The sequence below is a fragment of the Rhinolophus sinicus genome, linkage group LG04 (assembly GCF_036562045.2).
Source record: "Rhinolophus sinicus isolate RSC01 linkage group LG04, ASM3656204v1, whole genome shotgun sequence".
Taxonomy (NCBI): Eukaryota; Metazoa; Chordata; class Mammalia; order Chiroptera; family Rhinolophidae; genus Rhinolophus; species Rhinolophus sinicus.
This window is the reverse complement of record NC_133754.1, coordinates 55,958,328-55,978,699: the sequence shown is the minus strand read 5'-3', so window position 1 is coordinate 55,978,699 and position 20,372 is coordinate 55,958,328. Positions and strand designations below refer to the sequence as shown.

At 40.8% G+C, this 20,372-nt stretch overlaps 1 long non-coding RNA gene across 1 annotated transcript; it reads left to right on the top strand.

The window, feature by feature from the left end:
• The first annotated feature begins 5,181 nt into the window (after positions 1–5,181).
• LOC109443300 (regulator of nonsense transcripts 3A) lies at positions 5,182–11,170 on the top strand. Its single transcript, XR_012496060.1, has 5 exons — positions 5,182–5,371; positions 6,807–6,927; positions 8,459–8,565; positions 10,507–10,605; positions 10,722–11,170. It is a non-coding gene; the product is annotated as a regulator of nonsense transcripts 3A (long non-coding RNA).
• Positions 11,171–20,372: the final 9,202 nt, after the last annotated feature.

Genomic DNA, 20,372 nt, shown 5'->3' with positions numbered 1-20,372 from the left:
CCTTAAATTACATTATTAGAGTAGAAAATACAGGAGGTAGAAGATAAATGAAAAGACTAATGCAAAATTAGATTCAACCCTAAAGCTCCTGTAGCTACTTAAAATATGGGTTTAAAAACTGAACCTTACCAGTAACCATAGAAACAGTTAAAATAACATTTACCATGAAAGCCCTTATATCATGCTTGCTATAGGGAAGTAGGAAGTTATAATGACCAGGACACATGAGACATGACATATTATCTACAACTCCTGTTCACTTTACTGAGGGTGCAGTTTCGTGAGTCCCCCTTCCCTCAAGTCGTGCCTGTGACCACAGCAGCCACTTTACTACCAGCTGCAAAATGAACTGACAGCAGGCTTAGCCTCTTCTGCTCCGGAAAATCCAAGCCTCCTCCAAGGGCACGCGTCTCCCTCAGATACATTTTTATAAGAAGTGTTCTTCAACACCTCACTACATGCGTTACCGGCAGGTTATCACTTCAATTCAGTGAAATAAGGCTGTGCTAATGCCTCTTGCAAGTAACTTGTTATAAACAACTTTACTAAATGTGTTCAACACTTCACTGCGTGCATGACAGAGTAAATGTGACTTCCATTCACTGAAATAAAACTCTGCTGAATGCATCTATCAAGTAGCTTATTATAAACATCTTTATTAATTATGTTGTGAAACACTTCACCACAGGCATTACAAAGTGGGTATCACTTCCATTCCCTGAAATAACTGTGCTGAACACACCTTCAAGCTTGTCAAACATCTGAATTAAATGTGTTCTTAAACACTTCATTAGATGCATTCCTGAATGCCTATTACTTCGATTCACTGAATTAACACTGTGCTGGATGCCTCTTAAAGTAGCTTTTTAGAAACATCTTTATCTTTATTAAATGTGTTCTTAAAAACTTCATGGCGTGCATTAAAAATGGTATCACTTCCATTCACTGAAATAACACTTGCTGATTGTGTCTTCTAAGTTGCTTGTTAAAAATAACTTTATAAGAATCTTTCTTAAACACTTCAGGTCATGCATGATAGTCACTGAAATAAAACTGTGCTGGACAAATTTCCAAGTAGCTTGGTAGACACATGTTTCTAACAAGTGTTATTAAAAACACTACATGCATTACAGACGGGGCATCATTTTCATTCTCTAAATAACACTGTTCTAAATGCAATTGCAAGTACCTTGTTAGAAACAGCGTTATAACTGTGTTCTTAAACATATCACTACATGCATTACAGAATAACTTCCAGTGGAACTAAAGTAACACTGCGACAAACTCATCTTTCAATTAGCTCGTTAGAACATCTTTACTAAATAAGTTCTTAAAAACTTCACTACATGCATTACAGACTGTCACTTTCATACACTGAAATAACACTGTGCTGAACGCATCTTGCAAGTAGCTTGTAGAAACATCATTAGAAGAGTATTTTAAACACTTCACTGTAGGCATTAAGAGTGGGTATAGCTTCTATTCACTGAAAATTTCTGTCCTGAACACATACTGCAAGTAGCCTGATAAAAACATTTTTATAAAAAGTATTCTGAAATACTTCACTACATGCATTACAGAATATTACATCAATTATCTGAAAAAAAACTACATATATGGCAGAATAATACTAGCTCTTATTTCGTGAGTCTCCCTTCCCCTCCCCCCCACGCCCCTCTCACCTCCCAGCGAGGCTGAGGAATCTGAGCACAGCCAGCGAGGTGTCCAGGCCCCATTCTCTGTGAGCTCATCACTCTGAGCGTCAGTTTCGTTCAGTAATGCACTTAGATACCACGAGTTGTCTACAGCTAGTTAGGCTCAAATAGTATGTTTTTGAGTTTTCATTTTTCTTTTCAGTGGCTTTTCTATCTCTTCTTTGCCAGGCATCATGTGTGCCTGCTTTTATGCTTCTCTTCTTTAGCTGAGGCTAGAAGATCAAATGATGGCACTTAAAATAATCATTTTTAAAGACATAAAAATGAAGGTATTCTATTAATACATTCTTGTACATTAATTTTGCACAGCAGACCAAAATATTTCTTCATTTAGTGTCTTCGTTGATCATGTGGTATGACTTTTGAGGTTTCTGGAAAAGTGAACTCCTGCACGGGAGCCATTACCATATTGACAGTGCTTTGAGACACAAAAGGTAAAAGCTTCACGTACTGGACTAACAACAGTTCGCTGCCAATGTTTAGACTTCAGAGAGTATCAAAAAAGGTCATGTGTAACTGTAAGCCAAATATTTTTCTGGGACTACCCTCTTCTCCAGTATCTCATAATGATGCATGGTTTCCTAAAAAGGTATCCTTACTGCCACCTTTAATGTGACCATGCTATCATCTTCAAAGGAAAATGGGAGTGTTAGGGTCACCGGCTACCTTAAGCGACTGTCGTTTACCAATTAGACCTGTGCTCCCAAGTAAACATAGTCTTTCCTATGACAGGCATTTATCCCAGGACCACATTCATGGGTGGAGTGTTCAATTAAGCAAAAACAAAGTTACCCACTATATTCACTCTGACATTTGGAGATTTGTTCTTACTGCTTTGTTTTTGACTGTAGTTCTGCATGTATGTAAAACAAGACATTTTAACAGGCTCGGTATTGTGTGAGAAGCTAGACTTTCTTTGTGATATACTTATTTTTTCATATAAAATCTTAACTATTTTCATATAAAATCATAACTAGTATTTCATTTACTGTATCTTGCAAACTGTATTATAATATTTTATTGAAAGAATAATTTCAGAAAAAACCCGAATTCTAAAATTCTGTCATAGTTCTGAAACCTTTTCTTTGAACTTTTTTTGTAACAGGAAGTTACAGAATCAGAGGAGTCTTTAAAAATTGACAGTGGTGCCTGTTGATTGGCGGGGGGTGGGGGAACAACATTTGGGCATTTTGCTGGCTGGATTGACGAGAAATATACATCCAGCAAACATGGGAGTATCTGTAAGTGCCAGATACAGGCCTGGGCTGGGCATACAGAGATGAACAGAGTTCCTGCTTAAGTGATGTCACAGTTTTGGGTTGTAGGGAGTATCCTTTCAACACTAGCATAATGTAGTCACCAGTAAATGGGGGTGTGCTCAAGATTCGGGGGGATCTCAAATGAAGATCCCATGGTTGTGACAGTGTTTGGACTGAGAGGGATTCATAGCGTAAGCCATGGCTCCATAGTGGTGGGGGCCAAATATGGACTCAAGAAACATCACCAGGCGTTGTGAACGATGGGGCCTATTGAGCAGCGGAGGACAGGAGATCTTTTCTCCTTTTGATAATCTTGGTGGGTTTTGGCTGAGTAATAAACAATTCCCTTGGTGCTAGACTGCTTCAATAAGAATAGATGTGGGGTGTGAGATTTAGAGTCCTTTTCATTACCCCTATGGAGAAATATCACTAACGAGCTAAAATTAGATATTGTTAGATGATTGTTTAATATTTAGAAATTAGAGAGGGAAGACCTGCAAATAGATTGAGAACAGTTATTTTTAAAGATATTCCAAATACAAGCTTTTGTGTTTCAAGACTGCTGAAACATTGAAAATTTTGAAATAAATGGTTTACATATTTTTCACCGTCAGCCCCCTCTGCCCCTACCTCCCACCCTATATTAAAAGATTTTATCTGGGAACCACATTTTCCCTCTTTTTATCACAGATAAGATCATCAGAGATTTTCATCAACATAAGCAGCTTTTTTTATATACGGAAGTGATTTGGACAAAAAGGACACTGTAGATCTAGTGTGCAACTTTATCATAGGTGTGTTTCTAACAGGATTCCTTTAGACTTTATGAGATATTGAAAACAGCTCTTTGCCCCCTCATGGGGTTTGAGAGAATTCAGTTTTGGAACTACTTTTTGAATCTTTTGGCCCATTAATATGTCACATTTCTAGTGTGTTCATAGGTATTTAGTGGTTCAAGGATAAGTACTGGATCGAGTTAAGCCTGGATTTACTTTCCATATCTTCCAGTGACTCCCTTGATCTCTTAATGCCTCAGTTACTCCATTCTCTAGTTTCTTTTTTTGATTTCTACTTGAGTTTCTTGGGATAAAGGTGCTGTGAATAAAAAGTATAGCCAATATGCATAAAGAAAAATATGAGAAAATATGAAATATATGGCATTTAAAAATGAAGAACTTCCATATATGTTATTCTAACCAAAAGTGTCACTGCCTGCATGTTTGTAAAAAAAAAGTATACAAATGTGAATTTGGCTTGGTTGCTGTCCCATTAATTGAGAGCCCCAAAAAGCTGAGTAAAAGTATTGGAAAGCCTTCTGAAGGCCCTGTTTTGTGGGTGCCGTGGGTCTATTAGTTACTCTAACCCAGCCTGTAACGCCATCCAGAAGATAGTCAGCCTTGACACCTGAGCGCCTAAAGACAGCTGAAGTGAACCTACCATGCTGGCCAATTTCTGCTCTCTATTCTGGTACATTTATTCTATTCCGAATAGCAAGCCGTGTACCCATTTGTGCTGTTTGTCAATCGGTTGATTTTTCTTGAGTGCAATTGCTATTCTATGTTGAAACTTTCAGATTTCTTCGGAAAAGAATAGCTGTAAATAGTTTATGAAGCCCGTGAATGTAATTAGTTCTCAGGAATGTTTAGCTAAAGGACCAGCTCTCCTCCGTGGGAAACAGATCAGCCCTTCAGAGTTTTATCAAAGGCTCCTGCTGGAGCCAAACGTCCTCTGGCGCTGAATTTCCCGCTGACCGCTGACCCGCTAACAGGCGTGGCGGTCGAATCCTTGTTCTATCCCAGGCCCTCCGAAGTCCGGGCTGCAGGAGAGTGCGGGCAGTCTCGACATGTCAACCATCCTGACCACTGCTTCCAGGTGACCACACAACAGAGCGTTAGTCAGAGGTGCGGGTCCAGGGCCTACGCCGTGCAGCCCGGACACCAGACTCTAGGCTCAGGGTCCGGAGCCTGCGGCAAGCCCCCTGACCCCGTGTGTCTCCCGTGCGGTGAAAGGTGGCAGCATCGAAAGTCATAGGCTGCGGGGGATGGAGATGCAGAACCAGCAGTTTCATGGGGGGGTGGGGAACAGGCGGCAACTGATCTGAGGGGTGGGGGTGAGGGAAGGGGTGACACTGGGGGCAACCTCAGGCCTAGTTCTCGCGAAGTCTGGGCCAAGGCGAGGGGAGGCGGTGGATCTGCCGCGGGTACTGGATGCGATGGGAGCCGGGGCCCAGAGGCCCCGGGGTGGCCCCTGCTGCACAAGATCCGAGAGGGAGGGAGAAGCCGTGAGCCGTGGAAGCCCACTTCCACGGTGATTCGCCGCCGCGAGAGCCCGAGGCGCCTCCAGTCTCGTCCTCAGGCTGTGGGGGTAGCGCAGGCAACCTCGCGAGGAGGAAGGATAGTCCTGAGCGAGGTCGGGGCTGGGCGGTACTTGCAAACCTCACTTCAGAAAGGTGGGGCGGGGCGGGGTGAGGACCTGGCAATGCAGACACACCTCGCATAAGGAGGAGGGTCCTCAGCAAAGTGGAGAGTGGCGAGGAGCGGGCGATGCAGACAAACATCACGAAAAAAGGATGGTCCTGAACTGGGCAGGGACGGAACGAGGAAAGAGGCGTGGTGGGCGGAGGGGCGAGCGGGACGGGGCAGAGGAGTGGGGTGGCGGCGGAGGAGGGGGCGAAGAATGGTGAGATGCTGGGTGGGGCAAAAGGAGGGCGTCCGCTTCAGCACCGCGGACAGCGGCCGGGCAGCGGGGCTGCGAGCTCGTGGTTCCAGCAGATACTGGATTTTCTGCGCCCGCTGACGCGGTTTTTCTGGTTTGGGGAGAAAGAAATGTCTTTTCAACCTGTACAGGTATCCCGTTGGGGCTGAGAGGCTGGGCTCGCCAGCGCTGGGCAGTAGCTGTCCATACTGCCCGGGAGAGGATAAGAGGTATTATTTTTCACCGGGGCACAGATACTAAGCGTCATGCCAAGAGTTGTCTGGTAGTAATGACATGATTGCATGAAAAAGAACTGTTATGCTCAGCCTTTTCTGACCTCACTGATGTCTTTTCAGTTTTTCAACCCCCATTACTCTTTTGACAGCCATGTTTTCTATGTACTCGTATGTATTTATTATTATTATTATTATTATTATTTATTTTTCACCTGTCGTACATTTATACAATGGAGCATTACTCGGCTATAAAGAAGAATGAAATCTTACCATTTGCAACGATATGGATGGACCTAGATAGAGAACATTATGCAAAGTGAAATAAGTCAATTGGAGAAAGACAAATACCATATGATCTCACTTACATGTGGAATCTAAAGAACTGAATAAATGAGCAAAGTAAACAGAAATACAATGTTTCCACAAAACTAAGACCTCACCGGAAAATAAGCCCTAGCATTTTTCAGGATGGCATCCCCTGAACATAAGCCCTAATGCATCTTTTGGAGCAAAAATTAATATAAGACCTGGTCTTATTTTCGGGGAAACACGGTAGTATCAGAGATATAGAGGAAAAACTGATGGTTGCTAGATGGGAGGGGGGTTGGAATGACAGAGAAGGGGAGGGGTTTAGAAAGCACAAATTGGTAACTACAATATAGTCACAGGGATATGAAAGACAGTTTGGGGGATATAATCAATAATGTTGTAAAGATTTTGTAGGGTGTCAGATGGACACATGTCTTATTAGGGAGACAACTTCATATACACTTCTTAAATGTTCATAAAATATGTGTTTCTATGGACTCCTGGTTTAGATTTTCTCTGAGCATAAACACAGGTCACTAGATATTGAAATAATTGAAGGTTAGTACAGTAAGAGTGAAACAAAACCCAGCCAGCCTCCTTTCCCCAGGTGGTGATCCGGCGCCTTCCTCCCAGCCTCACCAAAGAGCAGCTGGAAGAGCAGCTACACCCGCTGCCTGCACACGATTACTTTGAGTTCTTTACTGCAGATCTCAGGTGAGCAGCTGTTTACCAACATTAAGAAGCTGATAGGTGTTGTCGTTTGCTGGCAAATTATTACAGATAATAGAAGCCATCTCCACTTCCATCTTATTTCCCACATGTACCCAGAAATCAATGCAGATCTTTATTTCTGCCAGTTATTTCTAAGTAGGCAGATCATTAAATTCCTGTAAAATAGATTTAAAATATGCCTCCACTAGCACCACCATAGTCTAAAAAGAAACACATGCCAACTAACAACATATTAGTTACTTTATGTATTTTGGATATCAACAAACCTTATTTCACAGAGGTTTTTTAAAGTAAACTGTATTGAGATATAACAAAGGAAAGTAAATAAAAAATAGGTATATAACCCATGAATTTTCACAAATGAACATGCCCATGTAACTTAACACCAGATAAAGAAACAGAATATTCCAGACCCTAGAAGCCCCTTGTACTGCCTACCATCACTAACACCCAGACCCCACACTACCCCTCTCAAGTTGTATCTTTTTAAATTCCCTTTTACAGCTTTGTAGTTAGATGACCTGACAAAACTTCTTACTTCCAAATCTCTCTTCATTAACAGAGAGAGCCAACCTCAGGTTAGACCTTCAACAGGTGACAGTTCATCAGTGATTTAGTGATTTTCACTATATTTGTATTATTCTCTTTATTATCATTATTATTCTTTTTGTCTTCAATATCATGAGTTCTCATTTATGGTAGCCATATAAACTTTCCTTCTGAATAAGTACATTTAAGTAAAAGGTGTCAAGTCCATTCAACTAAAAATACCACTAACAGGTAAATATAGATATGGTTTTAAAAAACATGAAGATGATTTTCAAATGACTAAAGTTTAGGAAAATTGGTACAGTTAAAGGAGGACAGATGCTGGACTCATAGAGTGACTCAGATTGGAATCCTAGTTCCACCTTTTAACTATCTGCACTCTCTACAAGTACCTAATTTCTCTGGGCCTCAGTGTTCTCATCTGTGAAATGGGGTTGAAAGTTACTGCCAGTGAGGGAAACTGTTAGCTGTGAGATAGCAGACAAAAGTCTTAGGTCTTCTGCAGAGGCTGTAACATGTGCTACAGTAAATCATCTTAAAAACCTAAAAGTGTTCTTTAAATCAGTAAAGACTATTTTACAGTATAACATTTTCTTCTATGAATGAATCACAACTAGGTTGTATTGCAGCCATGATGCATGATTAGGTATGACCTTTGAATAACCTTGCCTTTGGTTTTCAACCTCTAAGGACCAGTATTGTAACCCTTATTTGTACAGTAGAGAAAGTGACCTAAAGTGTTTCTCCCAAATCATTAAAGAGATCTCAATTAATGTTTTGTTTGTTTGTTTTGGGGGTTTTTGCTCAAGAATATCCAGATTGTTGAGATGTGTGGAGAGGTGATTCTCTGGCTTAAAGGTTTTATCTGAAGTAGTTTGTTATATCCAGACAAGGGAAAAAATAGCAAAATTAAAGAAGTCTTATATTTGTCACTAATCATTTTCACTGTTATCTCTTATTACAGTCTTTATCCTCATCTCTATTCAAGAGCATACATTAATTTTAGAAATCTTGAAGAGACCCTTCTTTTTAGAGATAATTTTGATGACTAGATCTTCATTGACAATAAAGGTTGGGTCATTGGCATTTTAAACTCCTTGTGATAATCTCTAAGTACATTAAGTTTTGCTGGAAGCTTGTGGGTTTTAATTAAGAAGTTCTCAGATAATAATCTAAAATTATTTTATAAATTTTGACTGTTACTGTGATTGTGTGCTTACATTAAAAAATTAAAATTATATATAAACCAAGGAGTTCCAGCAATTCTTTGTAATAGTGACAACCTATTTATGTATTATCATCAGAGAGTGAAGTTTTTCATTTAAATGAGTTTTCTGGATCAGTGAACTTTATTTTTTTATTTCCCAAAACTAAATTATTTTAGCCATGCTTTAAAGAAATTTTCTAAAATATACTATTCACTTATATTAACGCCTTCCTAAACAGAGTATGCTTCATAATTACACAATTTCAGGATGACATCATGGGGGGAGGACACTGTAGTAATAAACATCAGTTTTGATCCTGTAAACAGCATTGTCTGTGAGACAATGTAATTTACCTCTACACTAAATGTTTCCAATTCTCTTTTTGGGTTCTGCTTTGATTTTTTTTGTGCTTTTCCACCTATCCTGTGAGACTGTCAGCTGGTGTGTTTGCTGCTATCAAGTCTGTACACTTTTAATAGCGTATTATTTTCTATAAATCCCTCTGAAACCAAACTCTTCCTACTCTACCCCAACCCCACTACTGATAAGTGTTTCCTTCCCCTCCACTGAGGGGTCACAAACTAGAAAAGATGGTTAAAGAGTGACTAGGCTGAGGCCAAGAGATTTTTCCTATGACTAAAAGCAAGTTTAATGCTTGAATTATTTGACATTTGTGTGGAATGCTCACTTTTTCTGTAATTCATTTGAGTGCCTGTTTTCTTTTTTTAAAAAAAAAAATAATTGTGGTAAAATACATATAACATGAATTTATCATCTTATTCCCTTTTAAGTGTACAGGTCAGTAGTGTTAAGTATATTCATATTGTTGTGCAACCACTCTCCAGAACTCTTTTCATCTTATGAAACTGAAACTCTATACTTGCTACAGAAATAGTCCTCATTTCTCCCTCTCCCCAGCCCCTGGAAATCACTCTTCTACCTTGTTTCTATGAACTTGACTACTCTAGATACCCCACAGAAGTGGAATCATACGGTACTTGTCTTTTTTGTGCCTGGCTTATTTCACTTAGCATAATGTCCACTAGGTTCACCTCAGTGTTGTAGCATGTGTCTCCCAGAAAAACAAGAGATACAAAATCATAGTCACCTGGTGCTTCCTGACAGGACAAAAAGTGAGTGCTCAGTGAGTTTAGAGTCAAGGTAGAGTGTTCTGACTGATGATTAAGCATATAGCAGATTGTCTTAGCGATCATTTCTATGTTTATGTTTTCCCCCACATAAAAACAAAATGAGTTTCTAATGACTTTAATTTTAAAATTTTCTATGTAAAGCAAATATTACCTGAATGTTATATATACTCTGAAGCCCACTCTTTAAGCCAAGTGTCACTTCTAAGTAAAGTAGTTTCCTTGAACTCATATAAGATTCATAATAAAATTAACCTTTTAAAATTTATAATTTTTAAATGTGATTAAGAAATCTATATAAAGATATTTCATGATAAACTCTTGGTTTGAGAGAGATCTGAGGTATAAATTGTATATGGTCAATTCACCCTTTTAACATGTTCAGTTTGGTGAATTGTGACTGTATTCAGTCATGTAACCACCACTACCACATGAATTATGTTGTTTAATGCATAATGACTTCTCCTTTATTTAAATCATGACTTTGACATGCTAAGGTTACAGTGGCTTGAAAGTATAATTAAATTATAGTTTAAACAGTAACATTATCATTGCTATGCTCAATCCTTAAATTAGCTATTAATAGATCTTTTTTTTTTTCCAAAATGAATATAGTAGAATTTCAAAATGGTTTTTGGAATTGTTCCCTGTGATAGGCCTAGAATACCCTGCAGTGGTAGAGTTGGCTCCATTCCAGAAGATAGCCAAAAGGAAGCTAAAGAAAAAAGATGCCAAAACAGGAAGCATTGAAGATGGTGAGTCCTTTCTCAAAGGATGGATTATGGAGCTACTGAGTTAAATATACTGATCAATTGTGAGTTCTCTCCCATATATGGGGAAGAATGTATGTATTTTCTTTATAAATTTACAGATGTAGAATATAAGAAGTTTTTAGAAACTTACTGTGTGGAGGAAGAGAAAACTAGTGCCAATCCTGAAACTCTTCCGGGAGACCAAGAGGCAAAGACAAGAGAACTTATTGGTGTGTTTTGCTCATTTCTTTTCTTTACTTTATTAAGGCATGTATTTATAGAGTATGTATTTATTTCCTCTTTTCATGATTATCATAAAAAATTGACACTTGTGACAGGCTTGGTAGAAATGTAGACTATTTCTTAGTTTTGAGAAAAGGATGGCAAGATGGAGGCTTGGGAAAACATTCTGAGCGTCTGTCGATGGAGCGCACCTGAGTTATCAGTGAATTCGTTTGTTTCAAAGCTATGGTGAATGAACAGTAGAGAAGATATTTGAGTGCTCTGTGCCTGGCTGCATCGGGAAGGAGCATTATGTCTCAAAGTTGAAGTCCGTCATCTTTGCAAAGAGCAGCACAGAAATCAGATGCTTGACTTAAGTAGAAGGTTATCTTGCTGCTGCTATCAAAAAAAAAAAAAATAACAAGCCTCCCAAGCAAGCCAAGCAAACAAGATAAACCCAGCCAGATCATAGAACCCGGTTTGAAACAGGCCTTTACCTGCAAGTGGCGTATTTTAGAAATGGTTATCTCCTAGGAGCAGTCCCCCAAAAGTAAACAGTAGACATGAGACACCTTTTTCTGTCATCAGACACTTTCATTGTAACTCCCAAAGATATCTGTAGTGTCTCCTTTCCTATCTGACTCCACTGAGTGCCAGGCCTCCCCCCAAGGCCCCGTCTGTGCTCACCCGTGAAGAATTGTAGAATAGACATTACACTGTTCATAATTTATCTTCTTATTTGTCCATCTCCCTCTACATAAACTCTCTTCTCATTTTGTCTCCCCGCTCCCCATCAGAACTGTATTTTTGTCTTTGTAGTCCCAGCACACAGTACATTGCTTGGACAAGTTTAGGTATGTAGTAAATGTTTGTTGAGTAAATTAGTAAGAAAGGTCAACATTATTGAAATATTCTTCATTTGTCTAATAATGAAGTTTTTATTTTATAATAGTGGATTTAACGTGTGGCTCAAAGGATTTTTAATCACTAAAGTAAATACTTATTAAGATGCACTAAGGACGCATTTGCTCAGTTTTATTCATCGCATGTTGACTGGGTACCGACTCTGATCCTGGGCCTGGGGACAGAACATAAATAGGATGCACGAGGCCTCTGCCCTCAGGTACCTGCCTTTCTAGTGGGGCTGCCTATGGTAAACACATGCAGAAATCATCGAGCTTCAAGCCAGAACATTTCCATACGTGGTAAGTGCCACAAAGGTCATGAAATGGATGATGGGATAGCGAGTAAGGCCCGTATTTGAGCTGAGACCAGCTGTGCTAAGGTTGGAAGTAGAGGGAACTTCCAAAGGCAGGGGCTAGAAGCTGGCGCTTTGGGCCTGTAGGAGCAGGATGTGTGCTTGTAGGGTTAACACATGGTGGACAAGGAGCAGTGTGGCTGGAGAGGCCGGTGGACACACCAGGTGGAGCTGGTGGGTAAGAAGTTTGGATTTTATTTGTGGGACACCGAGACACCATTGAGAGAGTGACAAGGTTTGATTTATTTTCCCTGTCATTCCAATTGATCCACACATGACAGATTATGGGTGCCAAGAGGAGAACCTGGGCCTCTGGTTAGTAGGCTCTGGCTATAGTCCAGGGAAGGCTGCTTGAATGAGGCCGCAGAATCAGCATATATTTTGAAGGGAGAACTGACAGGACTGAGTGATGGATTGGATGTGGGAGGTAAGGACACAGAAAGAATCAAGGCCTCCAGGAGTTTGACTTGAGGAGATCGGTGGGTTATGGCATCGTTACTGAAAATCTTAACTTCATATGATGACAAACATTGGATTGGGGCAAAAATAATTAAAATTCTAAATGACTCCCTCTCTATTTGAAATTTTGTGCAATATTTACAAGTAAAATATATTTTAAGGCCTTATCTTTTGGAATCTTTTGCAAGTGTTTGATGGCTGCCCAATGTCATCCAAATCAAGAAAAGATCTGTAGGATTATGTTGTCAGGCATGTGAACTAACAAATCAGATTTTCCCTGACAGAAATTCAAAGAATAATCCAGTACTTCTTTCCCAAACACTTTCTGCATCTGCTCTAAATATCAGCAAGAGAGAGAGATGGGGGACAGAAACAGCTTAGGTTATGACAGGCCAACTCAATGCCATCCACTCTCAAAAAGTCACCTATGCTTTTTCACAAATAATACACCTATCTTTATAATAAATCCATATTTCCACTGGAAAGGATCATATCATTAAGAAATCCTAGCTTACTTAAGTTGAAATAATAGAATCTCATATTTATGAAGTTTCTTACATTTTTCCTGATGACAGCTCTTTGAAGAGACAGTTATTGTTACCTTTGCACATTTATCCATTCATCAAATTTTCACTGAATGCCTCTGTGTGGCAGGTACTTTTCTAAGGATCAAGCGTACAGTGTGAGCAAAGCAGACGCTTCCCTAACTTCACAGGGTCACACCCTTCCTCTCACATAAAAGGAACGGAAACCCCCTATAAAGTCACGGTCTTCATCAAACCCTCCGGGTCATAAATGGCATAACCAGATCCTCTTCATCAGGAATTCTTAAGCAGAAACCCATGCTGGGGGCTATCGTGACACTGTTGTTCTTCGTGTCATCCGTGGGTTCCGTAAATTAGTGTCACGATATTATGAGTGAGCATATCAAATATTTTTCTATGGAATGGTCTATGTTAGCTTTCATCAGATCCTCAAAGAAATGACTTTTAGAAAGTTACATTTTTTATACCTTAGCTTGTCAGTAATTCAGCACGAAATTGTTTTCACAATCTTCTTGCTCCAAAATATGAAACGGAGCAATTCCATATTACACGCAAAAACTATTGCTTGAAATAACAGACACTTCATATTCTGTCTCCACTGAAAAGTGGGCAAGTCATCACTGTCTCCTTTCTTCCAAACAGGACCTACCACTGCCTGCAGCCCACCCTCCCACAGCCCACCCCGTCCCCCACCAAGCCCACATGGCTCAGGCCAGGTCTGATCAGCGCAGCCCCCAGACACAAACCAGTCTGCTCCTAGCGTGTGCCGGGTGGTTGTCATGGATCGAGTTGTGGCTGCATGACCTCAGTGAGTCCAAAGAGACGGCAGGCCTAAGGGCGGTCAGCCTCCAAACGGAGCCAAAATGTGCATGCACAATGCAGAGGTGGAACCACCCTGGGCCCCTGACTGCAGTGGTGGAGCTGCTGGACCAACTCGCCCTGAAGCCCCTAACCCCTTGTAGACTTCTGTTAGGTGAGACGGGGCCTTCCTTGCTTTGTAAGCAGTTTGAGTCGCGGTATCAACTGCTTTCAGTCAAATCTGATCTTAACTGACAGGTTTGGTTTTGCTGTAACGTATGAGAAATCTTTGACTCATAGGAAAACCACTACTTGCGCTGTAGTCTTGATGCTCAAAATGTGATTCCTCAGGCCAGCAGCAGCTTGCCTGTACTCGGGCACTTGTTAGAAACGCATTCTCAAGCCCTGCCTCAGAACTACTCATATTCTAGGGCCCAGCCCTCATCCTCCAGGTGATTCTGATGCCCCGAGAGACCCCCCCTTCACCACCGTGCTGCCTGTAAGACCAGGAGTCCACACCAACATAGACCCACAACCTCGTTTACAAAACAGCTGCAAAGAAACACTCCAAAGTCTCAAAGTTCTAACTTAGAACTAATAGGTTGTAATGCAATAGAGCTGTGGTTCCTCTTGCAATTTTTGCTAATTAAACAAGAAATATTTAGAAAAATTCTAAGCATATCAAGTTTTCCTGGAAACTAGCATTTCCATGTAATACGCATTTCGATAAACCTCTTGTGCTGCTTCCAAGAGGCACATCACAGGTGCTACCCCGAGGAGTAAAAGGCAGATCTGCATGGCCGCCCCTCCACACCACAGACAAACTCCCACTTGCCAAGGGCCCCCCTACACAGGACTGTCATTCAGTCTAACCACACTCGTCTGGGGGTGTGTCTCCTGCCAGGGATGGTCAGGATACAAAGCAGAAGAATGCTGACAACGGGCTCTCCGTTTGGCAGGGAAGTCCACGCACATGGATGGACCATTACAGTTCACTGGGGAAAGGGCTGAAATAAGACGCAGACAGGAAATAAGGATATTTTTTATTTTATCAGTTACCTTTTCCCCAAGTACAGTGACCGATTTAGGAGGAATAAACATGTGGGATCCCTTGCCCCTGACAGCAGGAGGCCAGAGCTCAACCAACAAGGCGTTCCTGCCCGTGACCCTGGCTCACTAGTGCAGAGGTGAAGCGATGATTCAGTGCCATGCTGGGCAGCTGCATGCGGTGGTGGGGATAATGGCACTGCACAGGTGACAACAGTGATGCACGGGGCCTGGTATGTGCTTTCTGCATGTTACCCTCTCTCTGTTGGTTCTGAGCCTCATCTCATTCTCCAGAGCCTCCCAATAATTTCCCTTCTCTTCTTCAGTCAGCCAGGATAGGTTGCTATTGTTTAAAACCAAGAACTCCAAAGAAAAACTGATAAACAGGGAGGGAGTTAGAGGCAACAGTAACAGAGGGAAATTTGGGGAAATAAGTTCCACCGCACTGAGTAAAAATCCCATCAATACCCAGGAGTGAGAAGCTGGCAGACCACAGTCAATGGGATAACGGCTAATTACCTGTGGTCACCTGAAATAAACTGTTCATTATGGGTCAGGTTTGGAGAAACGCCCTTGCCACTGCCATAGAACAGTGTAGAAGGCAAGAGGCTCATAATACCAGCAGGGGCCAGGGAGCTATGTCCTACACAACTAGACGGAGAAACAACGGCTTGAATGAGTGGGGGGAGGGGCAGGAGGCAGAAGAAAGGAGGGGAAAAAAGAAAATTCATTTTAGACAGATGGAGATTTTTTTCCAGTTGGTTCAAATATTGACAGATGAATCCTTTTTATTAATAGAATAAGATGATGTTGGACAATTCTATTCCAGTTTTTCATTTTTATTACTCTAATTGCTGAGAAACCTTGTTGAAATAAAAGGGAGCAGAGGAGTTTGGTTATAGTATTACATTTAATTCTTTTTTTTTTTTTTTGTCATATGCCAAATGTCCATAGTTATCTATAATCAAAAATTACTTCTAATGGTCTACCATCTGATAGTTCTTTCAATTTCATTGAGAGCAAAGAATTAGAAACGATTTGATTTCCCCCTCCTCTTCTTCCTCCTCCCCTCCCCTGCTCTGGTTCTATCTGACTTTTAAAAGGACTTGTTATTCAATCACTAGAGTCACTTAGTTTCTCATTTTCTGGGAAGGAGACATAAAAGTCTTTTTCAAGATTTACAAACCTCTTCTGAATGAATGTTTAGCAAACATTTAAAGACTATCAGCTTGAAGGGGAACCAACCTATTAACCACATTGGGCACCGACGTGGCTCACTCATTCTGGCTTCATCTCAACCCTCTTCTCTCCCTGAATGTAGAGATCACAATTTAAAAATTGAACTCATTTGGCCTCTTCTCTGCTCATTTAGATATTGAATTTTACAACTCGAAATACAGTATGTGTTAAGATGTTCCTGCTTCCACAAATGTGATTCACAATGTACACAGCCACTTTCTCTTAATCATGTTTTTCCTAACAGCTCCGTGAAGTAGATATCATATTACCTTTTTAAAGAAAAAAAACCGAGGTGTCAAGTGAAGCTGCCCCCTTACTTGACAGCAGATCCCCTTCCCACATGGGGAGTGTCTGTTACCACAGCACAGGTGGGTGGTGGGTAAGACTGAGGTGGGTTATAGACTAATAAACATGGTCTATAACCATCATTCTTAACCTTGGCTGTTTGGAAGCATATGAGACTCTAGAAAACACCCAGGCCTGTGCCCGACACCTGAAATACTTCACTGGTCTGGGGTAGGGCCCAGGACCCAGTAGTGTTTAAAGCTCTCCAGGCAATTCTAATGTGTAGCCAGGGTTAAAAAATGACTGACAGGTAACACTGTGTCCGTGGGGAAATGCTGGGTAGCAAAGAATGCCCCATCCTCTCCTCACTCAGCAAATACTTCTTCTATATTCCAGGAAGAACGCATGCAGAGCTCTGCCTTTAAGGAGGGGGAGACACTCCAATAAAAGTCAGTACCAATAGAGTGTAGGTGTCTGGGTGCCCTGCCCAGCCATGGAGGCAGGAAAGTCTTCTGGATGAGGAAGTGGTGCATGGGCTGTTTTATCCAGGGCCTGAGGCCTCCTTTCTGTGGTGACAGCACAAAAGGCGAAGGGAAAATCAAGTATGACTTCTTGCCCACTGGAGCTCCTACACCAGGGTGGGAGTCCACCATGAGTATTTCCAGGGTGGTTACAAATTGGCTATTTATAACTCAGATGTTTGATAGTGTCCAATCCAAAGGCTCTAACTCATTGCCAAGAAGCGGTAAGCCATAAAACCCTGCACTTTCAATATGAACTATTTTTCCTACTAGTGATCAAAGTTCTTCTTAGTATAAGTAAATCAGAACATGAAGTAAAGACAGCATCTAACATTTATTAAGTACATTCAGTGTGCCAGGCCCTCGAAGTGCCCAGAGCGCTTTCTGCTATCTTATGCCAGTAACAACCTTATGAGGTAGGTCCTACAAGTCACCTTGTTTTGCATTTGAGGAGACTAGGTCGCCCAAGTTCACCTTCAACACACAACACACACACACATACACACACACACACACACACACAGTGATGGAGGTAGGTTCAAATGCAGGTTTGCCTGACTTCACAGCCCAAGCTCCCAATCGCTGTGCTTGTTATTCCCAGCATGAGAGGAAGCGTGTGCTTGTCAAGCCTTAAAGCTGTAATATCCATGAAAGCAGGTCCTTAGCCTAGCCAGTGTCTTACGTCAGTTGTGGTGATGACTAGGTAGTGGAAGTCCTTGCTCGGAGAGGGAGCCTGGCTTCCAAACTCATACAGAACCCTGGGCAGGAGAGAAGTCATGAACTTGTCCTGCAGCTCCAGTATCCAGCAACAGGAAACAAGCCTTCAAGGCCAGGTTGGTTTCTATGCTCACCACTCCTATGTTTGCCACCAAGAGCAGGCGACATTCACTCTTGGGGCAGCCTGCTTGAAGCAAAGTGCCCTCTGACTTCCCCTTCACAGGAGCAAACAAGACTGTTGGAAGAGGTTAAGCTTCGCACTTACAATACATGGGCCAGGCATGAAGGCACTCATCTGGCCAGTGTGTTTCCTGGTAGCCTTTCACTTGTACGTGTGTGGGATGCCCACAATGCACCAGGCCCTGGGGAGTCAGGAGGTCCTGTCAGTTCCCACCTGACATACCCTGGCCGGCTGTGTGCATCTTAGGTTGGTCATTCAGTAGAGCCAGCTCTGCCTGGTGTGAGAGAAAGAGCCCCACTTCCACCAGTAGTTTTCTGGAGGCTTGGCTCCCCCTCTGGCTTCCTCCTATAAGGTGGGCTCATGATGGTCCTCAGGCCACGGTTGGTCATCCAGTTGTCTTGCTGAGGTGGAAAGTTTCTGCCTCATCCACCAGACAAGACATTGTGATGGGTGTTTTCTGTTAATATATGCCTTATAGCCCACAGAGCATATAGAGTATTTGCCTGTGGTTTTTGTCCCTCATTCCTTGTATTTGTCTTATTTTGCATTTAGTTGATTTTTTTTTGTAGTGAAATGTTTAAATTTCTTAATTTCCTTTTGCATATGCTCTATAGCAATTTTCTTTGTGGTTACCATAAAGACTAACATCCTAAAGTTATAATATCCTAATTTGAGTTTACAGCAGCTTAACTTCAAAAACATACAAAAACTCTGCTCCTTTATAGCTCCATCCCCACCCCTTTATACAAAATTACATCTTTATACATTACGTGCCCCAAAACATAAAATGCATTAGTCTCCTCAATTATGTAGAAAAAAGATTTGGAGTTATATAGTCATAGTAATGCTAGTTTCACACTAATTATTTTATTTTTAAAATGTATTTTTATTAATTTCAGGTGTAAAAAACAATGTAATAGACATTTATACCTCTCACAAAGTGATAACCACCCCCAATCTACCACCCCTCTGACATCATATATCGCTGTTACAATACCATTGACTATATTCCCTATGCTGTACTTTACATCCCATGACCATATATATGTATATACATATATATATATATATATATATACACACACATATATGTAGTGTGTGTGTGTGTATATATATATATATATATATATATGTATATACATATATGTAGTGTGTGTGTATATATATGTAGTGTGTGTGTTGTGTATATACACACCAACAAGAGCAGTATATATATATTATACTTGACATTCAATATTATTCTACTTCAGCTTCAGGTGTACCGTGCAGTGGTCAGGCATCTACAGTCTATGAAATGATGACCCTGATAATTCCGATACCCATCTGGCACCCTACATAGTCTTTACAACAGGGGTGTCCAAACTGCGGCCCGCAGGCCAACTGCGGCCCATGATCCATTGTTCATTGGCCCACAGCATATTCTAAAAATATATTTAGTTTACTTAAATAAACCAGGTGAGGCAATACGTACTTCACCTCGAGTGAGTGGCCCGGCTGTGTATTTTACCGCATATGGTCCTTGGTGAAAAACGTTGAAAAAAGCTTTACATTATTGATTATATTCCCCATAATGTATTTTACATCCCCGTGACTATAACTACTACTTTGTACTTTCTAATCCCTTCACCTTCTTCCCCATCCCCACCCCACTCCCATCTAGCAACTGTATTTTTTTTCCTATATCTGAGTCTATATTTTGTTTGTTCATTTATTGTTCTAGATTCCTCATATAAATGAGATCATATGGTATTTGTCTTTCTCAGTCTGACTTATTTCACTTAGCATAATATTCTCTAGGTCCATCCATGTTACAAATGGTAAAATTTCATTCTTTTTTATGGCCGAGTAATACTCCATTGTATGTATAAATGAACAACAGTTTCTTTATCCAATCATCTATCGATGGGCGTTTCGGTTGTTTCCATATTTTGGCTATTGTGAATAGCGCTGCAATGAACATAGGGGTGCATATATTTTTTTCAAATTAGTGTTTTGGATTTCTTTTGATAGACACCCAGGAGTGGAACTGCTGGGTCATTAAGGTCGTCCCATTTTCAACTTTTTGAGGAACCTCCATAGTGTTTTCCTTAGTGGTTGCACCAATCTGGAATCCCACCAACAGTGCACGAGGGTTCCCTTTTCTCCACATCCTCACCAACACTTGTTGTTTGCTGACTGATTTATTGATAGCCATTCTGACAGGAGTGAAGTGGTATCTCATTGTGGTTATTTGCATTTTTCTAATGATTAGTGACATTGAGCATTTTTTCATATGTGTGTTGGCCATCTGTCTGGCCTCTTCAATGTCTCTTAAAGAGACATTTTTTAATTGGGTTTTTTTCATTTTGGTGTTACACTATTTTTTTCTTTAAATGTATTAGTCTCTTAAATAGTGTAGAAAACAAAAAGTACAGTTCCAAACCATTGCTACAAAATCAGCTTTTACAATTCACCATATATTTACCTTTATTAAAGATATTTTTTTGCTTCGAGGTACT